The sequence below is a fragment of the Mchenga conophoros genome, linkage group LG4 (genome assembly GCF_057382185.1).
Source record: "Mchenga conophoros isolate Kocher_MC1m ecotype Shallow Benthic linkage group LG4, M_conophoros_male_GT1.1, whole genome shotgun sequence".
In the NCBI taxonomy this organism is placed as follows: domain Eukaryota; kingdom Metazoa; phylum Chordata; class Actinopteri; order Cichliformes; family Cichlidae; genus Mchenga; species Mchenga conophoros.
The window spans coordinates 23,851,310-23,865,172 of record NC_140529.1 but is presented as its reverse complement, the minus strand read 5'-3'; the positions used below and the strand labels follow the sequence as shown (position 1 = coordinate 23,865,172).

Below are 13,863 nucleotides of genomic sequence, written 5' to 3'. Positions count from 1 at the left end.
GGGTGTGAAATGTACGGTTTTCAGGGTTTTTATCGCTAACTCTGTTTCCCGGGGTCTTTTCCTGTGTTGTAGTTGTGTGTCTTATTTTGAAAGAAATATTTACACGTTACCATAGCGACCAGAGAGCATTAAGGGGCAGAAAGGAGGATGTTACTCTCAATGTTGTTAGCGCATTTCAGGAGGACGCTGCTAATAAAGTTACACAATTACACAGTGAATTCGCATTTATTATTATATTTACAAAATACCACAGATTTTGACTTGGTTTTATCATTTTATTTTGTTGTATTTGTCTGCGACACCTTAAAGGCCGGTCTGTGAAAATATTGTCAGACATTAAACCGGTCCGTGGCACAAAAAAAAGTTGGGACCGCTGAACTATGACACAAGAATCTTAGAAAAACATGGATTGCAGCTTAAGAATTTCTTTGCAACATGTTAAATCAACATTTCTTCCAATGTGTTCACCAGGTTAGCTAATTTCCACAGTCACCACAAAATAAACATAGCTATAATTAAAGGCCTGCAAATGAGGGTGGATAAACCCCCACCAGCATTGCCTCCATCATTCTGAAATGTGTCAGAGTGGCTGGATGTGTAATTATCCAGGCCACTGACTGAGTAAGTGGGCCCGCATCATTGAAAAATGCCCTTTTCTCCACAAACACGCTAAATCAGATAAACAAGAAAATGACAGAAGAAGAGCGCGAGAGAGATGACAGCAGAGGGAGGGCGGAGGAAAGCCTGTGTGTGAAAGAGGAGGGAGCCGTTAGGGTGTGATTGGCAGGGGAATGACTCAGTGGCGTGAGGGTTCCAGAAAAGTCTAATGAACATGTTCTTCTTTTAGTAAGCATGCCTATTTTTACCCCTTTCCTCCAGCCTTTCTTCGAGGCTTTTCTTGTGAGGAAAAAAAAGACGTAAAAAAAGATGGCGTTTTGGTCAGGCCCTTGTGTCCCGACTGTCTTTTCTCTCGGGTATTCTGCAGACCATTTTTACCTACTTATTGTTGCATGAACACTTCTTCCTCTCCATTATTCAATTGTTGGAACAGTGAATTTATCCTAAAAGAGACTTGCTGAGAGAACTGCAGACACCAGGGACCCAAACAGCAACTGAAGAGAGCTCACATCTCTCTGCTCTCTGTTCCCGTGCCTTTCTTTGTCTTTATCCAGCTTTTTCCTCACTCCTTTCCCCAGCAATCTGTGGACAGGGAGCCCAGGAAGTTTCTTGCTTTTTCTGAAGCTTTTATAGGTTTTCTCTCTTTAACGCTATGTCACTGTCTCTTTGCTTTTGCTCCCACTCTTCTCAGGAGCTAAGGCTGTAATAAAATTGTATTTTTTTTCTCATGTACTTGCAGCCCGAGTCTTTAACTCAGGATTGCAGGAAGAGGCAGGGCGTGAAAACATAATGTGTTTAGTAACCTTGGATTCCGAACAATGTACTAGTGAAGGCGCACAGATAAGTGCAGATGCACATCATAACCAAAATCTAATACTTGCACAGGCTCAAACTAATTTCTCTCTCCCTCTCTTTCTGGCTCTCTTTTGAACTGCCTGGCAATCTCTAATAAGCAAGATGATGATATAAGACATCATAACACCATCAGTATCTCAAAATCACCACATACTTGCCCCAAAACCTCTCTTAAAGTTAGAATAGAATAAATTAAGCGTACGTAGCATAACCCACCTGGACTTCCTGCTCAAAACCAATACCAATACCAACATTAGCAGTATCCACAGCACCACCAGATCCCAAAATGTTGATTCTGTTCATCTGGAAGTAGTGTTTTCAGTAGGAAAAATGTTGCATCACTCATCCAAGTGACTTCTTCAGTCTCAGCTGACTGCAGGTTTCCCCAATCTGTTTAAAAATGCTGAAAACGCTACGTCGCTACATTGCTACGTCCAGATGAACAGAATCAACTTTTGGGGATTTACTTACCTGGATGATTGAGCATGCATCAAGAAGCACCACCAAATGTTCATTACAGAAGATGGAAGTGCAGATAAAACCTTCTTTTGGCGAAAGTGACTAATTTGTATTATTTTTTTCAACTAGTATAAACCAATGCAAATCAGGCGATTGCACATTACACACTGTTTGAGATGATCATGAATCATAGAACATGGCTAACACCATTAGCAGGATCTCTCTTGTACAGATGTTTCAGATCTCCAAAAAAGAAGGAAAAAGAACAACAAGTTGTTTCTTTCTTTGTTGTGATTAGGTTTCAAAAACACTAATATGCATAATATTTAAATGTACAAACACTTGAAGAGGCAGCACACTTGGCAGCTTTTGATTGTGGCCCACGCTGCCACATTTAAAAAATAAAAAAAATCCACAGTTTGGTTGAGTGAACACACAGTTATGGATGTTTTTCATTTTTTCCACCAGAGTCAGAGGGCCCGTGTTGCTTGATGTGAGTATGAGGCACAAAGCCTTAATATCTCAGGGAAACCTTTGCCGTTAGCACTGCATGGCTTTTTCGACTGGCCCGTTCAGCCTTGGGATCCCTATTCACCAGCTGGACCATTGTTTCCACATCACCTTTGAATCAAGCTGCTTTTTTCCGTCTCTCATGGTCTGTCAACTCAGAGGCTGCTAAACAAATCACATGTAGTGGTAAAAGTCACCAGCAGCACACTGTGGTGGCTCTGATCTCATCTGTGTTAGTCTATAACACTATTTTTAAAGTTAAACTGTTTCTCTGGCTTCAACCGGACCGTTTTTCTTTGTTTGCTCTCCCAAAATCTCTATTAGTGTCATTTTATATCCAGTATAAATTCTGAAAATTAAATATTGCCTAAATATTACCTGATGACACCGGCGCGTTCTAATCTTTTCCATCTGGTGATGCAAATAATGAATTAAAACAATCCTGAGCTGTTTCTTTACACAGAGGTTTTTGGCCCTCTGGGCCTTTTAAAAGTGTCAAGTCATTCATCGCTGGGTGCTGAGAGAAACACTGAAAGATATTCGTACTTGCTTTGTTCGCTTAGAAGCAAACATGCACATCAACATCGACTGGAGCTTTCAATAGCAGCGTTCTACAGGTGACTTGTTTGTCTGCTACTCAGTTTTCATTGTTGTTGAAGCCGCTATGAAAAACATGATTCACAGTTCATCAAGAGACAGTCAAAAACGTAAGGAGGTTAGTCACAGAGCCCAGGCACTGGAAAATAAAATTCACAAAACCACGCTTGCATAATGCACAAAATAAAAACATCTGAAAGTATCAAACCTATTTGACAGGTCATCCTTTTAGCCTCAAACACCCTCTCAGTTATTTGAATACAGGACTGTGCTGAGGAAAGGTGTTATCAGATGAACCGCATTAATACTAACAAACAGAGCTGTGGACTTAAAAATGGGAGGTTTGGCTGTGGTGAGTCAAGATGCTTCTGCTGCTGCTGAGTTTCTCAGAGCGTAACAGGTAACAGTAACAATAACTAACAATAATCTATCTATCTATCTATCCACACACGTAAGGTGGAACAGTGGTTGCCTCACAGCAGGAGGATTTGGGTTGAGAATCCACCGGGTGGCTGAGGCCTCTCTGTGTGAAGTCTACACGTTCTCCCCGTGCTTGTGTGGGTTCTCTCCGGGTACTCCAGCTTTCTCCCACAGTCCAAATGCATGTTAGGCTGATTGGTGATTTCAAACTGCCTTGGGATAGACTGGCAACCTGTCCAGGGTGTACCCCACCCCTTGCGTTTGGACATCTGGACTCGCAACCCCGTGACCTTGAACTGGATAAGTGGTTAAGAGGATGGATGGATGGCAAAAAACACTTTTCCAGTTCGGGATGTTTTGGGTAATCATATCCTATACTTTATTCTGCAGAACTGCTCAGATTCGATTGTTTACAACACTCTCGGCACTGTCTGCAGCACATGTGGCTGAGCTGAGCCTTTTGAAATCTAAGTTACCACTTAACGTGTATACCCCTACTTGCCAAACGGTGGGGATAAACACCCTTTCTCTTTAGTGGTTGCCATGGAGTCGCAGACCAGTCTTTAGGCTTGTGTGACTGAATTGCGTTCACCTGTCTCTTGTTCCCACTCCAGGGTTATAATCCTGTCTTTCCTCTCGTCTTTGTCAGAGCATCATTGTTGAGTTTCCCCTCTTCCTGTTCCCCGTGCTCCTACACATACTCTAGAGTCATCAGAACTCTCCAGAATCATACCACATATTAAAACAAATGGAATAAAGATTTGGACTGAGAAATATATGCTTCATCATGGGTTCTTTTAGGATTTCTAGTCATCGTGAGTAAAATAAATTACAGTTCTAGTACTGCCATGTCAAATACGATCACCAAACCGTAACTTGTCTACCAGTTCACACTGACTTTATCCCTCTTTCTCATTCACCCATGCATAAAACACGCACACACTTAGCTATACAGATACAAACCCTGACAGCCACCCGAGTCCTGGGGTGGGGTTTTGCTTCAAGCAATCAATCGTATCACAGGGACTAATCTGTCATCACTGATAAAAACAATAATGAAGCCGTGACTCAGTATGAAAGAAAAAGAAGACAGAGGACAGAGGGCGGCAGAGCTGACACGAGCTATATCAACAGCAGAAAAACTACTTGAGACGAGCAGAATAAGACTTAGAGAGAAGGAGGTCAGGCGATAAAAGGGGGGAAAAAAAACCCAAAACTTGTCAAAGGTCATTGAAAACTAGAAAGCGCTGCTGATTTAAAAACAGCATAATGAGTTGCTCTTTATCATGTCGCCGCTTTTATTATCTCCCAGCTAACGTTTCACCCATCAAAGAAGACTCACAGTGACAACTGTGCATGCATTTGCTGTCTCCGGGTTCATCTGTATCTTCAAATCATGCTTGTAAAGGTACCTCTATCCATCACTGATTTAATTAGAGCTATCCCATCTCTCTCTCTCTCCACCTGCAGCTCCTGAGTGTTTACTGGACCACTGTTATCAGACTATCCCTCTGTAAGCCGCATTATGTTAAAAACCGATTTACAGCCAGGCAATCCAAAGTGGAAAAGATATTCGTACTTGCTTTGTTCGCTTAGAAGCAAACATGCACATCAACATCGACTGGAGCTTTCAATAGCGGCGTTCTACAGGTGACTTGTTTGTCTGCTACTCAGTTTTCATTGTTGTTGAAGCCGCTATGAAAAACATGATTCACAGTTCATCAAGAGACAGTCAAAAACGTAAGGAGGTTAGTCACAGAGCCCAGGCACTGAAAAATAAAATTCACAAAACCACGCTTGCATAATGCACAAAATAAAAACATCTGAAAGTATCAAACCTATTTGACAGGTCATCCTTTTAGCCTCAAACACCCTCTCAGTTATTTGAATACAGGACTGTGCTGAGGAAAGGTGTTATCAGATGAACCGCATTAATACTAACAAACAGAGCTGTGGACTTAAAAATGGGAGGTTTGGCTGTGGTGAGTCAAGATGCTTCTGCTGCTGCTGAGTTTCTCAGAGCGTAACAGGTAACAGTAACAATAACTAACAATAATCTATCTATCCATCTATCCACACACGTAAGGTGGAACAGTGGTTGCCTCACAGCAGGAGGATTTGGGTTGAGAATCCACCGGGTGGCTGAGGCCTCTCTGTGTGAAGTCTACACGTTCTCCCTGTGCTTGTGTGGGTTCTCTCCGGGTACTCCAGCTTTCTCCCACAGTCCAAATGCATGTTAGGCTGATTGGTGATTTCAAACTGCCTTGGGATAGACTGGCAACCTGTCCAGGGTGTACCCCACCCCTTGCGTTTGGACATCTGGACTCGCAACCCCGTGACCTTGAACTGGATAAGTGGTTAAGAGGATGGATGGATGGCAAAAAACACTTTTCCAGTTCGGGATGTTTTGGGTAATCATATCCTATACTTTATTCTGCAGAACTGCTCAGATTCGATTGTTTACAACACTCTCGGCACTGTCTGCAGCACATGTGGCAGCAGAGGATGACAGTAGTGTCTCTTCAGTATAAGCTGCTAACCAATTTATGAAATACAGTGCTGGAAAGTTATTAAACAATGACCTCATCATTTACCCTGTCCAAAATAACTCTAGTTGTATGTATAAACATGCATACATGTGTGACTGTAACTAATTTTGTGGAACATAAAGCAATCCATCCATCTTCTTCTCTTTATGCAATTTGGGGGTCACTGAGGGGCTGTAGCACACCCCAGTGGTCACGGGGTGAGAGGCTGGTTGCCAGACTGTTGCAGTGCTAATACAGACAAATGTAGGAAGCGAGGAAGGAACTCGCTTTTCGGGGCTTTGAAGCCGACTGCTGTTTGCTTGCAGACATTCTAGACTATGGTTGCCTGGGTAACCCTCTAATGTATTTACTGCCATTAAACATGTCAATCAACAGTATCCTGCGCTCTGCCTGGAAGTTGAGAAAAGTTAGTCTCACCCATCTTGATCCACGTTGCCAGGTCACTCACTTTCTGCACTTCCACATAGGAAGGCCCCCAGGCAGCTGACAAGTCTAGGATCTTCTTACTATAAAGCAACAGTGCTAAACACAGCAGCACTGTGCTGCCCAATCCTCAGCTGTCAAAAAACATGGCAAGGCTAAAAAAGGGTGGTGCTGCCAGATGGAACAAAAGAAAGTCAGTCCGATGCAGCTCAGTCCCAGATGGCTGCAGCGTGTAGTCAGCCATGAATCTCTGCCAGGAATCGTATGACTTTCATGTTGCCTAATCTGACACAGTGATATCAACAGGCAACCTTTTTTAAGTGTTTATATAATTTAAAGTTAAAAGTACTTCCATGGGAAATTTGTCAGGAGAATTGGGACCAACAGCAAAAGGTTCTTTAAGGTTCACCTGGCCCAGGTTAACAGAGAGACACTTTGTGGAGGTTAAGGAAGTTCACCAGACAGGAGGTGTGACCTCAGCCTACTCCATTATCCTGTCAGGTCTGATCTCAGCGCTCCGCTGCAGTCGCAGGTCTCTTACTGGGAAAAGTAGCACGAACCTCCTCGAAGCAAAACTTCGGAACTGAATGTCAGATCTTCGCTTTAACACGAACAGATTGGAGAACTGAAATGGTTTAATGATTTAAGTCAGCAAAGCTCCATCAGGAGTTGTTTTTCTGTTCATCGTTTTACTTTTTATTTATTTATTTTCTTTATTTGTATTTATGCGCTCCACAATCACACACTAGATAACAGCAAAACGGTCCCCAGACATCACTGGGGGGAATTAAATTCCTCAAAAACACCAACAGAGAAAAACAATGAAACTACAATTAAATTAAAAGACCAGAATCATACTGTGTTTATGCAAGAATGTGCATGCTCGTGTGAGTGCCTGTGTGCATGTTGGAAAAAGGCACCTGGGGTAACAAAGTGAACAACTGTACAGTTGCTATGGTGATAACGGGCTGGAGAAAATGCAGTGATAGATTGAAAGCAGGCAGGAAAAAAAACTAAGAGAAAGAGAGAAGGAGGTTTAATAAAATTAAGCATGTGCTGTGCAACTATGAAGAGAGTCTGGTTAGAAGTAAAGGAACAAGAAGAAGAAAAGAAAGAGTGCCAATCTCATAGCCAGATACACGTGATGAAATACTCCCTTTTCTTCCAAGCTCAAGGTCAGGTGAAAGAAAGGACTGCGCAGGGTTGTTTTTAGCTGAGAGAATCATCAGTTATTCTCTGCCGGTAGAGTGGAACCCAAAACAACCAGTGTTGTCAGGCTCGCCCAAACAAACACTGCCCAGAGCTTCGGCTGAACAGGCGTTAGTCTGACCCGCGATGGTGAAGGGCACACACTGCTTATTGCACTCTGTGACTGCATTAAAATGAGTGTGCCTCAGTGTTTGTGTGCGCATCTGTCTGTTAGAGTGTGTATGATGGTACGAGCACCAGAAAAACAAAAAGGAGAGAAACCAGTGCAAAAGAAGAATGAATAGAAATAGAAATAATAGAAGGAAAAAAAAGATAGAGGTCTACCAATGTGGAGACAAAGAGAGACACATGGACAAAAAAGGAGAACGATGGCAGAGAGAAAGTTGAGCGGCGTTTGTGTGCGAGTGTGTTTGTGGGTGGGCGGGTTTGTTGCATCAAAGTAATACCAAATCTCCAGGCCAAGAGTTGAGACTTTCCACATTCAAGCCACCGTGGGCTTTAGTGAACTGGCTGGCGTACACAATGCCCAGACAACTATTTACACAGAGGGACGATCCACAGTGACAGTCAAAGTGAATCAAAGGCACAAGAAAACATTTTAAGCTGGGATTAAAAGGTATGGAAGCCCAGAGAGGCAAGGGGTGAAAAACTTTTGCAGGAATTATCTTTTATAATGTATTTAGTGTAATTTATTTTGTCTCCGTTATATGTGTTCACTATTTGTTTGTGTTTCTAGTATTTCCTGTGGTTCCCCTGTCTCTGACTGCATGTCTCAGTGTTACTTTAAAGATTAGTTTTCTCTTGTGTCTTGTTTTGATTTCACTTGCTGCTTTTGTTCCTTTGCCTCTGCTGTGATTGTCTGCCAGAGGCGATTTATACTTCTGTGTTAAAGCTACATGCACAAACCCCTCTGAAACCCTGCACTGTAACCTCACGGCCGCCTCCCTGGAAATGTAACCACTCGTCACATCAGTGCAGCCCACCGTTGTGCCTGGCCTGTTTAGGACAGTCAATTTGTCCATTTCCTGCCACTTTTTTCTTTTCTGTGTTAAATCTGCACACTAGGTATGTTGTAATTGTAAACCCCTCTGAAACCTCACATCATAATCCGACTTGGACCTCCAAGGAATTGCAAACATGGCGTCAATATAACGACAAAAAGCGAGGACCCAAAGGGGGGGAGAAATAAATCCCAACATTTTACTTGTTTCTATCACGTCTGGCACCACTTACCAAACACCAGGACACAACCACAAGGTAATTAACACATAGTGCACCAGCACAAGCATGAACGTCAGCCATTCATGTGATGAATAGTAATGACAATGATGTGGGAAGCTTGCATAGCTCATGTGGCCGACGTCACGCTGGAAGATTCATCGCAAAAGTCTAAATCAAACATGAGTTTCACTGGAGGTCTCAGGCCCACAGATCAAGAAAACAGCTGGCAACTGGTCGCTAGAAGGGGGGGAAAAAAAGCATGTTTCAGCTGCAGAGAAGGTGCTGCATCAAGAACCCCCTTGGTACCTTTGGTTGCTTGCAGGTTGCTAGCGACTTTCTCAGGGAAAACTCGCCAACTACTCAACGAGTAAATGTAAACAGACACCATTCGCATTCAAAGTAAAAGCTGAGCCTTTTGAAATCTAAGTTACCACTTAACGTGTATACCCCTACTTGCCAAACGGTGGGGATAAACACCCTTCTCTTTAGTGGTTGCCATGGAGTCGCAGACCAGTCTTTAGGCTTGTGTGACTGAATTGCGTTCACCTGTCTCTTGTTCCCACTCCAGGGTTATAATCCTGTCTTTCCTCTCGTCTTTGTCAGAGCATCATTGTTGAGTTTCCCCTCTTCCTGTTCCCCGTGCTCCTACACATACTCTAGAGTCATCAGAACTCTCCAGAATCATACCACATATTAAAACAAATGGAATAAAGATTTGGACTGAGAAATATATGCTTCATCATGGGTTCTTTTAGGATTTCTAGTCATCGTGAGTAAAATAAATTACAGTTCTAGTACTGCCATGTCAAATACGATCACCAAACCGTAACTTGTCTACCAGTTCACACTGACTTTATCCCTCTTTCTCATTCACCCATGCATAAAACACGCACACACTTAGCTATACAGATACAAACCCTGACAGCCACCCGAGTCCTGGGGTGGGGTTTTGCTTCAAGCAATCAATCGTATCACAGGGACTAATCTGTCATCACTGATAAAAACAATAATGAAGCCGTGACTCAGTATGAAAGAAAAAGAAGACAGAGGACAGAGGGCGGCAGAGCTGACACGAGCTATATCAACAGCAGAAAAACTACTTGAGACGAGCAGAATAAGACTTAGAGAGAAGGAGGTCAGGCGATAAAAGGGGGGAAAAAAACCCAAAACTTGTCAAAGGTCATTGAAAACTAGAAAGCGCTGCTGATTTAAAAACAGCATAATGAGTTGCTCTTTATCATGTCGCCGCTTTTATTATCTCCCAGCTAACGTTTCACCCATCAAAGAAGACTCACAGTGACAACTGTGCATGCATTTGCTGTCTCCGGGTTCATCTGTATCTTCAAATCATGCTTGTAAAGGTACCTCTATCCATCACTGATTTAATTAGAGCTATCCCATCTCTCTCTCTCTCCACCTGCAGCTCCTGAGTGTTTACTGGACCATTGTTATCAGACTATCCCTCTGTAAGCCGCATTATGTTAAAGACCGATTTACAGCCAGGCAATCCAAAGTGGAAATTTTTAAACAGATACTGGAGGATATTTGTATTTAAAAAATGTTAGCCCCGAGGTTGCTTCATGGAGACTTTATTTTGCAGTATTTTGCCATTTCCGAGCTCCCTGATGTTATATGAAGTGATGGAGTGTAAGGGTGTTTTCACCCCATGGCCTGCCTGTTCCAGCGGCAGCATAATACACGTCTCGTCAATGCGTCGTTTGTTGTGTGCCTCCTCTGATTACATGCCTTTCTGGTCTTTTTAGAGATTCAAACATCAAAAAGCATTAGTATATCATGGTTCTCGCATACATGAAAGGATGCACTGCTGCATGCGTTCACGCAGGCACACAGACACACACCGGGAGTGTGCGAACAAGCTCATTAGTGAGGAATGGTACAGAGAGCAATGAGAGCAACTTTCCAGTGATTCTTTAATATGAATTGTGCAGTTGGATATCTAGCTGAAGCCATGAGAAGACTTATTAGTCTTGAGCGTCTCATATGGCTTATGGTGCACACCAGTGAAATTACCAGAACAGTCATAGAAACATAATCCGTTAAAAAAAGATGTTTCAAAAGTGAAATTACAAATTCTGAAGAAAACTGTTGGTTTGTATTAGGTTATTTATACATCAGGTTTTCTTCTTTATTACTATTTCGGTATCATTTTCTTGTTGTAGATGATTGATGTGGTGAGAAGAGTTTAAAATAACAGCCTGATTAACAGACCATCAACCTGGCAATTACCAGTCTTCCCCCATACTTCCGGGTCTACTTTTATAGCATTATTATACACCCAGCCTCCAGTTAATTACATGCACCTATCCAAGGTGCATGTAATAATCTGAAAGAGCAGCGCTGCAATAAAATGCTTTTATAAAAAGCTTTATAAAAAGCTATAATGTAGAAGTTAAGCACCTCTAAAACAAATTTAAACTTCAGGTTGCTGTTCCTGATTAAGGAACTCTTAATCTGTTTTCAAAAAAGCAAAATAAAAAGGAGAAGAGAAGAAAAAGCAGATTACAGAGATTATATTGTGTGGAAGTGTCGTCATTTCTGTAGTTATCCACGGTGATCACATAGTTAACCACACCCTGATGACTACAATCCTACAGTGCTTCAGTAACTGTAGGATTGTAACATTATTTGGAAAAGTCTCAACAGGAGCTTGAGCTTTATTGTGAAAGTGTTACGTGAAAAACAAACAAGCGGACGGCAGAGCCACGCGATGGTTTTACCATCATTGTTGCTAACGACAGCACGTAAAAACAGGCGCTTGTCTGTCCGCACTGTTGTTATATTAAATATAAGAGAAAGAGAGAACTTTAAGAAATTAATATAGCCACTACAGTGACCATCAAAAGCTGAAAATATATTGCTGTAAACAGTTTATTTTACGAAACAAACAATAGCGTAATAGGAAACGATAGACGTTTTTATATCGTCATCTGATATATATATCGTTATATCGAACAGCCCTATGCTGAGATATGTAAAAGTTTTTGCTAATAGTTCTTTATCCTGTTGGTCCAAAAAAATTATATTTTATACCTGTGTTGTCTTTGTCATTATCTGCACATTTATGCAGCCAATGTCCAAAGAAACCATTTTTTTTAAAAGTGCTCCTTGGATACAAAGGACCTTTGCAAAACCTTTGCATAGTACTGTAAATAGGAGGATTAAAGGATCAAAAACAGCTTAGACTGGACTGTCCCACCTCAAGTTGGTAGAACAAGGCAGCCACTCATCTTGGAAACTAAATACAGCCACTGTTCACAAGTGATCCTTGCAAATGTCTGCTCCCTATATATCTTCACTTGTTTTACCAAGGCATAATGCATCACAGATGATGCCTCAGAAATATTCACAGGAAATTTATCACGAACGACAGAGCCATCACACGCTCGTTACACTCATAATCGTAGAACTATTGATCGTGTCCTCAATCCACGCTTCACATTACTGCCTGGTTGGAGATGAACAAACTGCCTCATTGACTCTGTTGTATATAGTATAAGGCTGTATGTGAGGCCAGGGCACTGATGATATTTATGAATATGAGCAAGTTTAAAATGACAACAAAGCACGGCTCAAGTTTGTCAGTTTCAAATAAAAACTTCATTGCAAATGAAAGCATTCTGTTTTTAAACACATATAAGACCAAATTTTACTTAAGAACTAAATGTGTAGACACACACACAGATAAAACACACAGAGTAAAATGAGTACAGAGAAAAATCAAACCGAGCAGACACAGGTGTTCGGCCCTTAATCCTTTCCCGTTGCTATCTAATTAGCAGATCTAGTGTTGAGATCCATTCAAACTGCACCTCTGAGCCGCGCACACGCTTTCATCACAACCCAACTTTCATCATCAAACAGAGCGTTTAATTAGATTGACTAGGATATGAGGCCTGCTTTTATATGCGCGTGGGTTGCCCTTTCTGTGGCATGAACTGTAGCTACAGTCCTTTGTTGCTTCAATTCGCACAAAGGCCAAAGCGGGGTCTTTAACCTGTGAGAGTATCATCACTTCCTGTTTGTGCCTCCATATGACTAGGGGTCTCTGCGGCAGCAGTTATCAGGCTCCATTAGGAGACACTGGTGGCGATAGCTCCATCTCGGCTCATTGGTAATTGAGCTAAATGGCTGTGAGAGAGGATGAGTTGTTCAGAGGATAGTTGACTTTGTCGAGAGGTAGTGGAGAATCCCACTTAGTGTAACAGAAATCCACTGTGCCTATATCTGGCCTGCACTTATGCCTACATGCAATATGTAAACACAGACAACTACTGCTTCAGCACATCGAGGACTGTGGTGAGGACAGGTTGACTGATGCAGTCCAGTAGGAGTCTCTGATGATGTTTGCAGACTATATGTTAGATTGCTGTGTTGTGGGTTTTAGAGAAGACAGTATTAACCAAAAGACAGGAGGCCAAACTGGAGGTGGCAGAGTTTAAGATTTTCATTGGGAGTGATCAGGTACATCGGGGGGACAGCTCAGGTTGAGTCAATCTGGAGACAGACTTAGAGATGTAAGGTTGAAATGATTCGGACATGTGCAGAAGAGGGATAGCGGATATATTAGACAAAGGGCGTTGAAGATGGAGCTGCCAGGCAGGAGGAAAAGAGGAAGACCTCAGAGAAGATTCAGGATTGGTGTGACAGAGGAGGATGGAAGATACAGGAAGACATGGAGGCAGATGATCTGTTGTGGTGACCCCTAATAGGAACAGCTAAAAGAAGAAGAACAAAGGCGGAGATATGTCCAATATCTTCTGAGTTCACATTGTTATTCTATTATTGAACATTAGGGAACCAATTCCATCCCTGGAATGAGCCCTCTGAAGGGCACATTATCTCCAACGTCACTTTTTTTTCTCGATAGCTGTTGCAGCATCTCCCTCTGTATAATTTGGGAATCCCATGTCTTCGACCTGAACGTCACCAGTCGCACCACCTGCACAAGGTTACAAAAATTGAGAAGTGTGCGACCAGCCGA

The 13,863-nt window shown here is 42.2% G+C and overlaps 1 protein-coding gene across 2 annotated transcripts in view; it reads right to left on the bottom strand.

Moving 5' to 3' along the window:
* The window catches only part of prkcab (protein kinase C, alpha, b), a 130,651-nt gene that overhangs the window by 39,914 nt on the left and 76,874 nt on the right, over window positions 1-13,863 (bottom strand). The gene's annotated exons all lie outside the window — the stretch shown is intronic.